Source organism: Arachis hypogaea, chromosome 20, assembly GCF_003086295.3.
Source record: "Arachis hypogaea cultivar Tifrunner chromosome 20, arahy.Tifrunner.gnm2.J5K5, whole genome shotgun sequence".
Classification (NCBI taxonomy): Eukaryota; Viridiplantae; Streptophyta; class Magnoliopsida; order Fabales; family Fabaceae; genus Arachis; species Arachis hypogaea.
Window position 1 is genome coordinate 66,480,657 of NC_092055.1, and position 17,989 is coordinate 66,498,645.

The 17,989-nt window shown below is 39.3% G+C and overlaps 1 non-coding gene across 1 annotated transcript; it reads left to right on the plus strand.

Annotated features, from left to right (window-relative positions):
* Positions 1-12,456: 12,456 nt before the first annotated feature.
* Positions 12,457-12,563, plus strand: LOC112788645 (small nucleolar RNA R71). The gene has a single exon (XR_003196002.1). It is a non-coding gene; the product is annotated as a small nucleolar RNA R71 (small nucleolar RNA).
* The last annotated feature ends 5,426 nt before the right edge of the window (positions 12,564-17,989 follow it).

The window sequence follows — 17,989 nt, forward strand, 5'->3', positions numbered from 1 at the left end:
CTTCCTCCAATTAGTGAAGTTTAAATGTTCATAAGAATTGTTTTCATCATACTTTCTTTTTTTTTTTTTCTTTTTTTTTTCATGAAGGGTTAATTGTGTCCTTGAATTGATGCATCCAGGTTTGGTGAACACCAAACTTGTTTCTTGTCACAGGGTTCATCACAATTAATGCCTTCATTATAAAAATTCTATTTATAAGATTTTGAAAAATAACAAATATATGATTATTGATGCATGAATTTCAAATTTTCATGAGGCTATGTGGACACCAAACTTAGTGTTCAGCCATATGCTCTATCAAAACATTTTAAGCATGTGAAACAAAATCCTTTATGATGTTGGTTAAGTGTGTTTAGAAGATACACCAAACGTAGCATATGTTTCAAAATAGTGTATGCAATAAATGGACATGCTTATGAAAAGAGAAAGGAATTCATGCATCAAGTGATCATAATTTATTGAATGTAAAATGATAAGAATCTTAAAGCATGGGTTGCCTCCCATGAAGCGCTCTTTTATTGTCACTAGCTTGACATTGAAGCTTTCTTTTATGGAGGTTGGTGCTTGTAGGGTCTCAATTTGTCTCCCCTAACCGTGATCCTCTTCTTTGTTTTCTGGTGTTCAATTTCAGCATGCTCTAATGATAGTATGTTGCTGACAGTGTAGTAATCCTCGGTTTGTTGATTTGCCCCCAACTGTTGATATATCAGTTGCACTTTGTCACCTTTAGAAAGTCCCTCTGTTGGAATTTTTCTATTCTTCCAGCCCCTTTTTGCTTTGTTTCTGCGTTTCATTTTTCCTTTTGTTGATCTTTCTTTTCTGGCCATAGGCTTTCCTTGGGAACCTCCCTTCTCAGTGGCCAGTATTCTAACATCTTTTTGGGCTTTTTCATCAGTCTGCACATTCCTTAGCATTGGGATGTTGCTGTGACTTTCCTGGGCACTCTTCATATAGTCTTTCTTCTCCTTGCTGAATTGTGCCTCTGGTAAAACCTTCAGAGTGATGCTCTGGTCATGCATCCTTAGAGTTAATTCCCCTTCCTCTACATCTATGATAGCTCTAGCAGTGGCCAAGAATGGCCTTCCCAATATAACAGAGTCACTATCATCATTATTTGATTCTAGAACCACAAAATCAGCAGGGTATATAAAACTGTCCACCTTGACCAAGAGATTTTCAATTACACCCCTGGGGTGTACCATTGAGTTGTCTACCAGCTCCAGAGACATTTGTACTGGTTTGACCTCCTCTATATGCAGCTTTTTCATCAAGGAGGATGATATTAAGTTAATACTTGCTCCGAGATCACACATTGCTTTAGTGATTGTCAAATTCCCAATGGTGCAAGGCAACAAGAAGCTCCCTGGGTCCTCAAGCTTGGGAGGAAGCCCCTTTGAATCAAGGCCCTACATTCCTCAGTAATCCTTATGGTTTCCTTCTCTCCCAGCTTCTTTTCTTGTTGATGAGATCCTTCAGAAACTTGGAGTACAGAGGCATTTGCTCAAGTGCTTCAGCCAAGGGAATGTTGATTTCCAGCTTCTTAAAAATCTCAAGGAATTTGTGAAAATGCTTGTTATTAGTCTCTTTGTTGAACCTCTGAGGGTAAGGCAGTGGAGGTGTGATGCTTTTTCCTATTTGCTGCTGCCCCTGAGCTACTTCCTTTGAGCTATGTGGCTGGTTGTTTTTCTCTTTGAGTTTCTCAGTGTCTTTGTTTGGCATCACATCTTGCTCCTTGTCCTCATCTACCTTTGTTTGATTCTCATCCTCTGTTGGTTCTTTGATGTTCTCTGCTTGCTTCCTTGTAGTGTCATTGTTGCTTGTCAATGCTCTTCCACTTCTTAATTGTATTGCCTTGCATTCTTCCTTGGGATTTGGAATTGTGTCACTGGGTAGTGAGTTTGAAGGTCTCTCAACAGATACTTGCTTGGAGAGTTGCCCCATCTGTCTCTCTAGACTCTTTATAGAGGCTTCCTGATTCTTGGCTACCATTTCTTGGTGTTTCAACATTTTGTCTATCATGGCTTCCAAGTGAGTGATTCTTTGGGCTTCAGGTGATACTTGAGGTGGGTTATGAGATGTGGGTAGTGGATGGTAGGCATTTTGGTTGGTGGATTGGTTGTTAGATTGGTATTGGTTGATGTTGGGGTAGTTGTTTTGAGGTTTTCTGAAGAAGTTTTGGTTAGTCTGCTGCTGGTTATGATTTTGGTTGTTTCTTGGATTGTGTTGGTTTGAGTTTCTCTGCCATGGTTGTTGGTTTTGGGTATGGTTATCTCCCCATCTGAGGTTCGGGTGGTTCTTCCAGGATGGATTGTATGTGTCACCATACACTTCATTTGGTCCTTGGTTGTGCATATACTGAACTTGCTCTTGTTGTTGTTCTTCTTGAGTTTCTTCACTCTGTCCCCATGTGGTTGATGGTTGGCTAGTGTTGACTGCTGCAACTTGGAGACTATCAATCCTCTTGGCCATTTGCTCAAATTGTTGTTGAATTTGCTGCTGCATCATCTTGTTTTGAGCTAGGATTGAATCCACTCCTTCCAGTTCCATTACTCCTCTTCTTTGTGATGGTTGGCGGCTTCTTTGATGAGCAAAGAAATATTGATTGTTGGCCACCATATCCACAAGATTCTGAGCTTCCTCAGCAGTTTTCATTAGTTGTAGTGAACCTCCAGCAGAATGATCTAATGCCTCCTGAGATTTCAATGTTAGGCCTTCATAGAAATTTTGCAGCACGTCCCATTCATTGAACATCTCTGGAGGACACTTTCTGATTAAGGCTTTGTACCTTTCCCATGCTTCATACAAGGATTCAGCATCTAATTGTGTGAATGTCTGCACCTCGGTTTTCAGCCTGATGACTCTCTGGGGTGGATAGAATTTGGCTAGAAATTTAGTTACCAAGTCATCCCAACTAGTGATACTTGCTTGGGGAAAAGTTTCAAGCCATTGTGCAGCCTTATCCCTTAATGAGAACGGGAATAGCAGAAGCTTGTAGGTTTCAGGATTCACACCATTGGATTTGACAGTATCACAGATCCTCAAGAAGGTAGATAGATGTTGATTTGGATCCTCCAATGGTCCTCCTCCAAATGAGCAGTTGTTCTGGACCAATGTGATGAGTTGTGGCTTCAGTTCAAAGTTATTTGCATTGACATTAGGGGTGAGGATGCTGCTTCCACAATGTCTAGCATTCGCAAAAGTATAGGAAGCCAATACTCTTCTCTGTTGTGGTGGATTATTAACTCCTTCTCCTGGATTAGATGTATCTCCTTCCATCTCGTGGTATTCTTCCTCAGATTCTTCTTCTCCAACAATATTTTTCCCTCTTTCGGCTCTTCTTATCCTTCTAAGAGTTCTTTGATCAGCTTCAGATAACACAGGAGCGGATCTCCCTGTACCTGACATACAAACAAGACAAAAGAAACACCAGCAAGATCACTTCAATCTACTGCTAGAATGAAGTTTAGTTTAAGCAAAAATTCAAACGGTTAGTGGGTTAGTAAAAAATTAGAGAAAAATAAAGAAAAAGTGCTTGATCTAGATTACCACCTTGCTTAATCATTGTCAATCTAATCAATCCCCGGCAACGGCGCCAAAAACTTGATGAGATATTTTGATGAGAAACGAATCCCTCACAAAATACCCAAAACTAACCGGCAAGTGCACCGGGTCGTATCAAGTAATAAAAACTCACGGGAGTGAGGTCGATCCCACAGGGATTGAAGGATTGAGCAATTTTAGCTTAGTGGCTGATTTAGTCAAGCGAATCAAGTGTTGGTTGGGTGATTTGTGAATTGCAGAATGTAAATTGCATGAAATTAAAGAGAGCGGGAAAGTAAATTGCTGAAACTTAAAGAACAAGAAATTAAATGGCAGAAACTTAGAATGCAAGGAATGTAAATTGCGGAATCTTAAATGACAAGAAATGTAAATTGCTTGAAATGTAAAGGGGATTGGGATGTGGATTTGCAGAATTTAAACAAAGAAAAACTAAATTGCATCAAACAGAAGAGGGAAGGGGAATTGGGATTGAACCGGAAACAAAGCAGTAAAGTAAATGAACATAAGAGGCAGTAAACAGGGAATTGAAATGAGAATTTCAGATCTCAGGACCCAGAGACTAGAAAACCAAGTCTAGATCTCAATGCCTTCCTAGATCCAACAAGAACAATGGCAAGGAAATTGTAAATTGCAAAGAAAAGAGATGAAGAACAATGAACCGGAAATGAAATTCAATTAACAGTAAAATAAAGAAACAGAGAGATCTAAGATTGAGATTGAAACAGAATTTCTTCAATTCTCCAATCCAAGATCCAAGACAAAAGTAAAATGAAATTGCAAGTAAAAGGAAACAAAGAAATTCAAGTTCACTCCGTAACAAAAGCTTCCCAAAAAATATTATGAAAATTCTCAAAGGAAAGCTCCCTAAATAACTTGAATTCTATCCTATTTATACACTTTCCAAAATGATCTTCAAGCCTTGAGTTGGGCCTTTGTTCTTGGTGGAATTGGGTTGAAAGAGGCCTTGGTTGATTGCTCTTGAAGATTGAAGAAGAACCGAAGTGAACCAATTGAACCGGTTTTTGAAGTTGGCCAAAGTTAGTCTCAACGTTAGGGTCAAAGTTAGGGGTCTAACTTTGCCCCTAACTTTTCATGGCAGCAAGCAACATCCTTCTGGTTTGGACGTTGGTGCCAACGTTAGGGGTCTAACTTTGACCCTAACGTTGGCCTTGCTTAGTGCTAGTGGCGCCAACGTTAGCCTCCAAGTTAGGGGGCTAACGTTGGCGCAAACGTTGGCCTTCCTCTTTTGTGATTCAAGTGCCAACGTTAGCCTCCAAGTTAGGGGGCTAACGTTGGCGCAAACGTTGGCCTTCCCCCTTTGTGATCAAGATGCCAACGTTAGCCTCCAAGTTAGGGGGCTAACGTTGGCGCAAACGTTGGTGCCCAGGGGAGAAACTCTCAAGTTCCAACGTTAGCCTCCAAGTTAGGGGGCTAACGTTGGAGCTAACGTTGGCCACTTCCAGGGAGTGATTTACATGCCCAACGTTAGCCTCCAAGTTAGGGGGCTAACGTTGGGGCTAACTTCATGCAACCCGGTTCAATTTTCACTTATTCCATTGTCCTCTCTTCACTCCTAGCCATTCCTCTTTGCTTCAACCTTTCTCCAAGCCTTCTTCACCTATCATTGATCAACCAAACTAATCAAAGCTTTGCTCAAAATCATGAGGTATTCAATCTTCCACAATATGCAACAAATATAGCACAAAACCTCATGAAATGGCATGAATTCACATATGGTTGGTTCAATCAAGGGAAACATGAAAATCTACTCAATTAGCTTACTTGTAGCTCAAGAACGTGCATAATTCTAATGAAAACAAAAGAAAAAGACTAGCTAAAATGGGCTAGAATGACTTGTCATCAATGATCAGCTTCAACAAGAATGTTCTTATCCTTGTTCCTACTCATATGAAAAAGAAGAGAACAGAAAAGAAGAGGAATCCTCTCTGTCACAGTATAGAGATTCCTTTATGTGAGTATAAGAATAGAAGAGTAGAATGAAGAAGGGAGAAGAAGAAGAATTCGAACACAGAGAGAGGAAGAGGGTTCGAATTATAAATAGAAGAGAAGTGTTAGTAAATAAATAAAATAAATAGAAAGAGATGAGAGAGAAGGAGAATTCGAATATTAATTTAAGAGAAAAGGACAAATAGGTCCCTGACCTTTTGTCCCGTGGACATTTTCGTCCCTGACCATTGAAAAATACTTTTAAGTCCCTCACCTTCACAAAACTTGGACGGATCAGTTCCTCTGTCCAAATACCTCCGTCAGGGACCGATCCGTCCAAATGTCTCCGTCAGGGACTGATCCGTCCAAGTTTTGTGAAGGTCAGGGATTTAAAAGTATTTTTCAATGGTCAAGGACGAAAATGTCCGCGGGACAAAAGGCCAAGGACCTATTTGTCCTTTTCTCTTAATTTAAATAAAAGAAAAATATTTTTGTTTTTATTTTAATTGTTAGTTAGAATTCAAAAATTAAGAAGAGAAATAAAATTAAATTAAAATTTAAAACAATTAGTTAATTAAAAGGGATTTTGAAAAAGTTGTTAGTGGTTTTCGAAAATTAGAGAGAGAGAAGTAATTAGGTGATTTTGAAAAAGATATGATTGAAATAGAAAACTTTTTAAGATCAAACAAAAAGTCAAGCAGTTAATTGAAAAAGATTTGAAAATCAATTTTGAAAAGATAGGAAGTTAGAAAAGGATTTTGAAATTAAATTTTGAAAAAATATATGATTGAAATTTCATTTTGAAAAAGATTTGAAAAGGAAATTAAAAAGATTTGATTTTTGAAATTAAAGTTGATTACTTGACTAACAAGAAACTAAAAGATATGATTTTATAATTTAAAGATTGAACCTTTCTTAACAGGCAAGTAACAACTTGAAAATTTTTGACTCAAAACATTAAATGTTAGCAATTAATTCGAAAATCATGAAATAAAAATAAGAAAAATATTTTGAAAATTAATTTTGAAGTATTTTCGAAAAAAATGAAGGAAAAATGAAAAAGATTTGATTTTTGAAAAAGATTTGAAAAGATAGAAATTTTTTTAATTGAATTTTTAACTTGACTAACAAGAAACAGCTAAAATTTAAAATCTTGACTAAATCAATTTAAAATTTCGACAATTATGAGCAAAATAAGGGAAAGATATTATTTTTTATTTTTGAAATTTTAATAAGGAGAGAGAAAAACTACAAAATGACACGAGACATCAAACTTTAATATCAAAACACACAATGCATGCAAGAATACTTTGAATGCTAAGATGAACACCAAGAACACTTTGAAGATCATGATGAACATCAAGAACATATTTTTGAAAATTTTTAAGAAAAGAAAGACATGCAAGACACCAAACTTAAAAATTTTTAATGTTTGGACACTATGAATTCGAGAATGCATATGAAAAACAAGAAAAGACACAAAACAAGAAAATATAAAGATCAAACAAAGAAATTCATCAAGAACAACTTGAAGATCATGAAGAACACGTGCATGAATTTTCAAAAATTTTTAAGATGAATTAAAAACATGCAGTTGACACCAAACTTAAAATTTAACACAAGACTCAAACAAGAAACATAAAATTTTTGGTTTTTATGATTTTATTAAATTTTTTTGTATTTTTCAAAAATTATTTTGGAAAAAGAGAATAAAGAAATTCAAAATTTTTAATAAGAATTCCAAGAATAATGCAATGTTAGTCTAAAGCTTTGGTCCAATAGAATTAGACATGGCCAAATGGCCAGCCAAACTTCAGCAGAATATTAAATACAACAGCCAAATTGATAGAAATCCAAAGAGGCTCTTGCAAAGATAAGTGGAAACCTCGGTCCAAAAGATTAGACATGGCTTAATAGCTAGCCAGGATTCAACATCGAACAATCCCTGGCAACAGCGTCAAAAACATGGTACACGGAATCGTGATCCCACACTTTTCTTCACAACTCTGTGCAACTAACCAGCAAGTGCACTGGGTCGTCCAAGTAATATCTTACGTGAGTAAAAGGGTCGATCCCACGGATATTGTCGACTTGAAGCAAGCTACGGTCATCCTTGTAAATCTCAGTCAGGCGGATTCATATGGTTATGAGGTTTTGATAATTAAAAGACAAATAAAACATAAAATAAAATAAAGTTACTTATGTAATTAATTGGTGGGAATTTCAGATAAGCGTCTGGAGATGCTTTGTTGCTTCTGAACCTCTACTTTCCTATTGCCTTCTTCCAACAATGCGTTACTTCCTTCCATGGCAAGCTGTAGGATCCTCTCAGTGAAAATGGTCCTCTACGGTTTCTGCACGGCTAATCAACTGTCAGATTTCTCATCTCGGATGAAAAATACCAGGTACAGCTACCGCATGGCTAATCATCTGTCGGTTCCCGCTAGCATCAGAATAGGATCCATTGATCCTTTTGCACACTGTCACTTGCGCCCAACATTCGTAGGTTTGAAGCTCTTTACAGTCATCCCTTCCCAGATCCTACTTGAAATACCACAGACAAGGTTTAGACTTTCCGGATCCCAGGATGCTGCCAAATGTTCTAGCCTATACCACGAAGATACTAATCTCACGAAATCGGTCCGTGTATTAGATATCCAAGAGAATATACTCCGACTGTCATCCAATGACTATGTTGAACATCATGTAGACCACTTTGTGGTTGTCAGGCACGCGGATCTTGGCTAAGCGAGTAACGAAGATTGGGTGATTGTCACGGGTCACCCCTTCATTCTGACTTAACTGAATTAAGTACGGGAGTATATCTTAGAGAAGAAGTACGCGTGAATTGAATAGAAAGCAGTAGTATGTGCATTAATTCTTGAAGAACAGCAGAGCTGTGAAAATATATAAGTGAAAGAGGTCTAGGCATAGCCGTGAGGCTAGCCTCCAAACGTGAACAATGGTAAAATTCTGATAGATGATAAAAACTCTAAAATAAGTCTCTAAAAGTAGTTTTTATACTAAACTAGTAACCTAGGTTTACAGAAAATGAGTAACTAAGTGCAGATAGTGCAGAAATCCACTTCCGGGGCCCACTTGGTGTGTGCTTGGGCTGAGCATTGAAGCTTTTTCGTGCATAGGCTGTTCCTGGAGTTAAACGCCAGCTTTGGTGCCAGTTTGGGCATTTAACTCCAATTTTGGTGCTAGTTTGGGCGTTTTACGCTGGCTTTGGACGCCAGTTTGGGCCATCAAATTTCAGACAAAGTATGGACTATTAAATATTGCTGGAAAGCCCAGGATGTCTACTTTCCAACGCAATTAAGAGCATGACAATTAGGCTTCTGTAGCTCCAAAAAATCTATTTCGAATGCACCAGGGTCAGAATCCAACAGCATCTGTAGTCATTTTTCAGCATCTGAATCAGATTTTTGCTCAGATCCCTCAATTTCAGCCAGAAAATATCTAAAATCACAAAAAAACACACAAACTCATAGTAAATTCCAGAAATATGATTTTTGAATAAAAACTAATAAAAATATAATAAAAAGGAACTAAAACATACTAAAAACTATGTAAAAACAATGCCAAAAAGGGTATAAATTATCCGCTCATCAGTGTTCATTGAGGCATTTTATCAAACATGCGGTATGAAATGCAAAAGCTCATCACAATTAGGCTCAAATTTGCTCATAACCAATCCCAACAATCAAACAATAACACTTTGCAAATCAAAGAAGCTAGAAAGAAAGCAACTAATAAAATCTTAGCAATATAAAAGGAATGGAAACAATCACAAAAAAATAGTAACATAAAGAGAAAAGGAAAACAAGGACCTTAGATATAAGGGTTGAGAAGACAAGAATGAGGTGGAAAATAATGGCACTTCTTATAGCCACTGCGAAATCACGGCGATTGGGTTCGCTGGAAAAGAAAGCAACACCGGAAGAGGGGACTCACCGGTGGTGTATATAGAAAAGAGAAGGGAAGAAAGAAGGAAAAAGAGAGAAGAGAGAAGAGAGAAGAGAGAAAAGAGAAAGAGAGAGAGAGAGGTCACTGGCGGCGGGCTGGCGACAGCGGCGGAGGCCAGGGCCGGTGGGCTGGGCAGAGAAGAGGGAGAGAAGGCAGCTCTGAAGAGGAAAAATAAAAGAGGGGGCTGCCTCTCAACAGGGAAGGTTTCCCTGTTATTGCCCAAAATGCGACCTGTGCGGATCGGACGCACAGGGCCCTGTGCGGACGCACAGACGTAAAAAGTTAGAGGGGTGCGAACGCACATAGCTTGCAATTGCTACGACGAGAGGGGTTGCGAAGGGTCGTGCGGACGCACAGGTGGGTGCGACCGCACAGAGAGATTTTTTAAGGACAAAGGCTCCCGTGAATGCACACATAGGTCTACGCGCACGCACAGAGGTTGGGAATGGGGTAGGTTGTGCCCACGCACAAGTCGTTCCCTCGCTGCCACCAGAGGGGCTAACGAGTTGCATGTGGACGCACACGTCTATGCGGCCGCACAAATGGAGCAGGAAAGGAAGTGCGTGCGGTCACATGCGAATGAGCGCTCACTCAGGGTAGGAAAAATTGGCAGTGCGCACGCACAGGCTGTGCTGGCGCTGCCACCAGAGGGCAAAGCAAGGCTCGTGCGGATGCACAGGCTGGTGCGTCTGCTCGTATGGAAAAAAATTCAGGGTTATGCAAACGCACAGGTGGGTGCAGACGCACAGGTGCCCTATTTCAGAAAATTCATTTCTTCTCAAAACCAAGGTTCCCACCCTTAGTATATCAACAAACCACACCCAAACCATTCAAATAAGCTGAAATTCACAGTCCACAAGCAATACAACTTGAACAACTCAAAATTCATCAAATCAAACCTAAACTAACCATTATATCACAAAAAGGCAAATAATGCAAAAGACTATAACCAAGAGATAGAGTTGGAATAATGTCACCATGGTGGGTTGTCTCCCACCAAGCACTTTGGTTTAGAGTCCTAAGTTGGAATTGCATGGCTTCATTGGTCATTTGAAAACTTCACCAAGGAGGAAGATCTCCAACTCCTTGGCATTTTTGGGTTGAGTAACATCCTTTGAACTTGATTCCTTGGCAACATCCTCTTCTTTTAGCTCCTTGCCATCCTCTATGACTTGCTCTTTAACTACGTTGCAACCAAAAATAGCATACGCTTCAAGAACGGACTTTTTTGACTCCTCCAAGGTGAACTTGACCAACTTGCCATCTGCCTCAAAAGAATAGACTCCCGAATGTGCATCCAGCTTAAAACGGTATGTCTTTAAGAACGGCCTTCTAAGGAGTATGGATGATGGCTTGCTTGAGTCAATGGGAGGTGTCTCCAAGATGTGAAAATTAATTGGGAAGAGCAATCCTTGAATGTTGACTAGGACATTTTCGGCAATCCCAACAACAGACACAATACTCTTATCGGCTAGCACAAACCTCTCCCCGGACCTCTTTAGGGGTGTCAAATTCAATCTTTCATAAACGGGGAGCGGCATAATGCTCGCGCACGCCCCCAGATCACACATGCAATCCATGAATTTAATTCTGCCAATCAAATAAGTGACCAAACACGGGCCGGGATCATTGCATTTTTCAGGAAGTAAAGAAGAGATAGAGTCATCTACCGGCCTTGTGTTGAGGTTGCCAAGCTTTTCTTTGTGAGTGCAAACATCCTTAAGGAACTTGGCATATCTTGGCACTTTTTGAATTGCTTGGAAGAGAGGGACGGTGACTTTAACCTTCTTGAAAACTTCCACCATAGTGGGGTCAAGCTCTTCTTGTTTCTTAGCCTTCTTGGCTAAAGATAGGAATGGAATGGGCAAAGGCTCTTCAAGCAACGTCTTTCTCTTTGGCTCCTTGACCTTAGGTAGTTCTTCCTTGCTTTTATCAACACCTTCATCTTCATCCCTCATCACTTCTACTTCATCTCCCACGTCTTTATTACTTGTCTCCTCACTCAACTTTGTAGGTATGGAAACATTCTTATCCAATTTGGTGCCACTCCTAAGAGTAATGGCATTGATGCTACCCTTAGGATTGGGTTAAGGTTGGCAGGGCAAACTACTTAAGGTTGAAGCTTGTTGGGTATTTTGTGTGGTTGGAGGAGGAAGAGTTAGACGGGAAAGGGCATCGGCTATTGTAGCCATATATGCTTCTTGTTTCTTGTGGAACTCTCGTTGTTCTTGTATGAAGGTGTGAATTGTGTCATTCATGTGAGGTTGGTTGGAGGGAAGGGCTTGGTTAACTTGAGGAGGGCTAGGCTTACTATGCGGGTGTTGGTATTTCCCTTGAGGTTGAGATTGTGGGGGTTGTTGGTATTGTAGTTGGTATGGTTGTTGGTATTGTGGTTGACCTTGGGGTTGTTGATAATAGTAGACTTGGGTGTTTTGGTTGGGATGAGCTTGAGGAGATTGGTTCCACCTTTGGTTTGAGTTATCCCTCCACCCTTGGTTTTGATTTCCTCCATGTTGGTTGGATCCTTGGTTATAATTTGGCTTTTATGGGTAAGAGTTAGCTACCGCCAATGTAGTGCCCTCTTGGAGCTGAGGACACTCATCGGTGTAATGAGTGTTACACGCACAAACACCACATACCCTTGGTGGTCCTTCAATCCTTGGAGGTTGGGGTGGATCACTTATCAAAGTTTGAGGGATTTGTTGTCCTTGGGTGAGTTGTCGCAACAAAATTGTCATTTTACCAAGGGTCTTGGTCAAAATCGCATCTCCAGAGGGAGAAACTTCATTCACAGCTTTCAGTTGCGGACCCCTTGCCTTTTAGTGTTGAGTGGAGTCCACTAGGTCTGATATAACTTCCCATGCTTCCGTAGCGGTCTTGTTCTTGGTCAATGAACCTCCACTTACAGCATCTAGGAGAAGCTTGTCTTGGTGATGCATTCCTTGACAAAAGTAATTGATAAGAACCAACTCGTCAATCCGATGGTGAGGACAAGCCTCTAGCAACTTCTTGAATCTCTCCTAATACTCATACAAGGTCTCCCCGTCCTGTTGCACAATGCAAGAAATCTCTCTCCGCAACTTGTCTGTTTTCTGGGGAGAGTAGAAATTTTCCAAAAACTCTTTACGCAACAAGTCCCAGTTGGATCTAACTTCACCCGTCTGAGTATAAAACCACTCATTCGCTTTTCCCTCCAAAGAGAAAGGAAAAGCGAAGACCAACACTGCAGCTTCATCAGCCCCATGTCTTCTTGCAGTTGCACACGCAACTTGGAAATCTTTGAGATGCTTCAAGGGATCCTCTCCAGGCAATCCATTGTACTTGGGGAGCAAGTTTATCGTGCCAGACTTGAGCTCAAAATTTGGGTCTAAGGCCAGATACAAGATCTGTAGTGGTTGCTAGTTAAGATCAGGAGCTCCGGCCTCCTACAAGGTGATTCTCCTAGGTGGGTCTGCCATTTTGGTGTCACCTGAGTCACTCAAAGAGAATTCAGTACTTTCCACAGAGGAATATAGAGTCTCCTCGTTGATTGGAGAATGATGGTCACAGATGGTTGGTGATAGTGAATGGGAGTGCTCCTCAAGGGAACCCAATTCACTATTCACAAAAGCTTGCCGGCGCCGAGCTTGCCTTAAACGAGTTAAAGTTCGTTCAATTTCCGGATCAAAAGTGGCCAAGCTCGGGTCTGGAAGCGACCGTGTCATTCAACTGAGGAGGCAATAAAACCATGCAATTATGAAGGGAAAAGCAAAAATATACAAGTAAACAAGAACCAACTCAACAACCAAAAACTACGAAAGTTAATCTAAGAGGAATGTGGTATCTACAATTAGAGCCAAGTAGCAAACCAAAATCAAGAATTCACAATATTCACATATTTACAACAACAAAAAATTGTAGCACTCATTGCACATAAAGTGAACTCCCTGGCAACGGCGCCAAAATTCGCATGTGGGTTAGGAACTCGGTTATCCAAAGAAAACGAATTTAACGTTGTAAGTATAGTCCCAACCCGACGAATTGGCCCTTTGGATCAAATTGGAAATTCACAAGATATGTCACAAGCAAAGCCAAATTAAAACCGAGAGTATTAGACTCCCGAGTCGTCTCCCTAGGAGCACTTTAGAACAATGAGTGTGCAATTCCGGTTGTAGTGATCAACGGGTTGTGAATAAAGAAATGAACATATAAAGCAATAAAAGAACATGCAAAATTGTAATGATTGAACTCATTAAGAAATTAAAGAACCGACTATATAATATAAACAAGTAAAGTATGAAAGAAATCAACATATAAAGGTATAAAAGATTGAAAGCATCAAAAAGAGTCTTGGCTTGGAGTGAGCTAAGGGTCCTTTCCTTGTTGGAATCACAAATATGACAATTATGATGGATTAGTCTCACTTGATCAACCCTCACATCGGAAGGTAAGTTAAATGAGCATAAGTGTCCTTAACCCACAAATCCAAACTTGCTTGCTAATTACCTTAGCAACAAATTAGCGTTAGTGGGAACAAGAACAATTAACAACCTAAGAATTGAAACTAAATGTTGGACATTCTAACTCTAAGAACCCAATTGCTCATTTTCCCCAAGCCAAGAACCAAAAATTTAGCCTAAAACCATGTTTGACATTTTGTCAAACACTTGGTGGGCAAAAAGCTTAAACATGAGGAAAATGAGTAAAGGCTTGAAACTAAAAGCAACAATTGATCTCAATCAACAAGAATAACACAAAAAAGCATGTAACAAGCATCAAACATCTAATTCATCAACAAGAAAATTAAATTGCAAGAGAAAAGCAAAATTGAACTATAACTTGGATTAGAAGAAAAAGTAATGACAATGTAACTATAAAGAGTAATAACAAGAGAATACTTACAATGAAAGCTTGCAAAATCAAAGATCAAAAATGGAAATGGCACTTGGATGTAAAACCCTAATATAAACCCTAATAGATATGATGAAAAACTTAGAGAAATACTAAACTAAAACTCCCTACTACTACTCCTAAAACTATCCTAAATGATATGGTATGTTATGGCTTCATTCTCTCCTCCAATATGAGCTAGAAGACTTCAGAAATGGGCATCCAAAGCCCCGAAATCACGAGGCACGTGCTATTTTAATGAAGTCATGTGCGGACACCTGTGCGGATGCACAGACGCGTGCGTCTGCACACTTCGCGAGAAATCCAGGCCTGTGCGGATGCACAGGAAGGTGTGCATACGCACACTACGCGATGCATGGATGGACGCGTGACGTGCTCGCTGCACTCCACGTGCTCTGCTTGGAAGGCTGTGCGTACGCACATGTAGTTGTGCGCACGCACACGTCTCTGAGCTCACTCCTTTGATTTCTCTTACTTCCTTCACTTTGCATGCTCTTCTTCCATTTTCCCCAATCCATTCCTACCTTATACACCTGAAAGCACTCACCAAAAACATCAAGGCATCGAATGGAAGTCAAATGGAATAAAAATATATTTAATTAGGTATAGAAGAGCACATTTTCATGATCAAGCACAAATTGGGAAGAGAGATCAAAAGCATACTATTCAAGGGAATAAGTGTGAGTTTATGTGGTGAAAATCCATTCAATTCTAACCAAAAATCATCATCAAATATGGATTCATCAAGCACACTTTGGAACCTTAGGCCACGCTTTTAAAAGCGTGGCCCATGACCATGAAGCCTTGGCATATGCATTAATGCTTATGCATGCATTAATAATTAATAATCATGCTATCTTGAATTATCATGCATTGATGCTCATGCATGCATGCATTTAATTATTAATGATGAATGAATGAAATAAATGCATTATTAATTAAAGCCAATGGAAGAATGCATGAAATACATTATTAAAGCAATTTGCTTTAACGTTAATGCATTAGCATTAATTAATAAATCCAATGAAAGCATGCATGAAATCCTTAATTGTTAATGCCAATGAACTAATTGAATGTACGCTAGCGTTCACTAGGCAAAGAATGTTACATTAATTGAAAGTTGGGCAGCAAGCGTTCATTAAGCAAGGGAAGCTTGGAAGCAAGGCTAGCGCACTAAGAGCCCAACAAAGCAAAGGGTAGCATTCAAAGAAGTGAACTCGACGTTCAAAAGATTGAACATCCAAGGAAGCAAAGTGCATCAAAGGACCAAGAGAGAGCGTTCGAAGAGTGAAAGTAACATTCAGTTATTGAACGCTAGAGAGACCAAGCACGCACCCAAAGTGGCATGCCCAAACGGAGCGTTCACTAAAGAGCACTGAGCGCTTTATTGGGAGAGCTAGCCAACACCATTTGGATCCATTTCAAGGCCAAACCAAAAGGGCCCACTCTAAGTGCAACTTCGGCTCAATTAATTCGAATTCACGCCCATTGAAACCTCAAAACAAGTAGAGCTCATTAACATCACTCAAAGGCACAAGAAATAGATAGATTAGGAATTTCACTTGAATTGTAATTTGTTTTCAATTTCAATTTCATTTTAATTTTATAAAGCCTATATAAAGGCATCAATTTCATTTCAAAAAGGGAGAGCTCTTTGTTCAAATTTTCCTTTGTGAACTTGAGAATTAGAAATCAGATTTGGGTTTTCTTTTCTTTTCTGTTTCATTTTCCTTCCTCTGCAATTTCCTTATTGTTTTGATCGAGAGAGCAATTGAGCTCTTGGCTTTCTTTCTGTTTTTGCTATTTCATTGAAATTGTTAATTTCTCTTTGAGATTTCAGAATTGATCTAAGTCTTCTTGCTGATTTACTCTTCTGCACTTCTACTTATCTGCAATTTTTACATTTCTATTCTTGATTCAATTTGATTTACTCTTCCTGCAAGTTTAAGATTCTGTCAATTGTTCCGAGTTCTAAATTACTGCTTCCATTTAATTTTCCAGTACCCAGCCCCCTTTACATTTTGCTGCAATTTAATTTTCTTGCTCTTTAAGCTTTTGTCCAATCTACATTCTGCTGATTTACATTTACTGTAATTTACATTCCTTGTTCTTTAAGTTTCAGTCAATTTACTTTCTGCACTTTATAATTCCTGCAATTTACTTTCTGTTGCTTTAATTTCATCCAATTCACCAATGTTAGCTTGACTAGACTAATCACTCACTAAAGTTGCTTGATCCATCAATCCCCGTAGGATCGACCAGTTTTACTACTTGATGCGACCCGGTACACTTGCCGGTGAGTTTGTGTGGAAATCTAATTTTCACTCATCAGTGAGGTCCGAGGCAAGAGTATCCTGCTTGCATCCCTTCGGATCAATAGAGTGTGCAGGCACAAAACCATGGATAGTGATCCGAGCACTATATCTCGGGGGTTCCCAATGATGATTCCGAAGGGCGACATCTCCATGGAGATGTGTCGGGTTGGCAGTTGAACCAACAATGTGATATCACATCCAATAGGGCAGGCATTCATCATGTGCATCTTCTATCTGTTTGTATGCTTTACCGACTTGTAATTGTATGCCTAAATGAATAACATGCCTATTTGCTTACTTGAATTACTTGCCTTATATGCTTCTACTTGTGTTTTACTTGCATTGTAATTAATTGTGATTTCTACTGGGATTGAGGAGGTTCGGAAGGCGGTGGCGATGGAATCGCATGGAGGATAGGTTGGTGAAGGTTGTGGGACAGTGGTGTTTGGTTAGAATAGAAATCCCTTAAGATAGAGTACCCTATTTATTTATGTTAAGATTTATATGTTATGCTTTATTGTTTTAGTATGCCTAAGATGAATCTTGTGATGGATATGAAGTCTAGGATTGCCTTTGGCATCCCGGGGTCTTATATCCTACATCACTGGGCACTGTTACCATACTGAGAACCTCCAGTTCTCATACCATATTTCTATTGTATTCTTCAGATGCAGGTCGCAACCCACCTCGGTGAGTTGCTTGGGTGGTGACAGAAGCGGAGGATCTTGTTACTCTTGGAGTCTTTTTGATTTATTTTGTTATATATCTCTCACTTTTGTATTATGTTTTGCCTAGAGGCTTGTATTTGAGAGAGAAAAACCTGTATAAGCTGATTTTGCTGCTTAGTTCTGAATTGTCTGTATATATGGCTAGCCGGCTTAAACTCTACGAGCCGTGGCTAGATTTTCATGACATTATACTACTATCTATTGTTATATTGTATCTATATCTTGTGCTTTAAGTTAATAGCTTCGTGATTCACTCGAAAACTGTCTCTCAATAATTTCATACCGGCAAGTTCACCGGATTGTCGTCAAGTAAAAACTCACTAAAGAGTGAGGTCGAATCCCACAGAGATTGGTTGGTTGATCAATGTTAATTGGAGAATTGTGCTAGTTGAGCGAAATCAGATTTGGTTGAGAATTACAAAATGTAAATTTGGCGGGAAACTTAATTTTAAGAAATTAAATGATAGAAATTAAATTGCGAGAAATTAAATGACAGAATCTTAAATTGCAAGAAATCAAATGGGAATGGGGGTTTAGCATGAAATTAAAGAGCAAAAAGTAAACAAAATGGGTAGA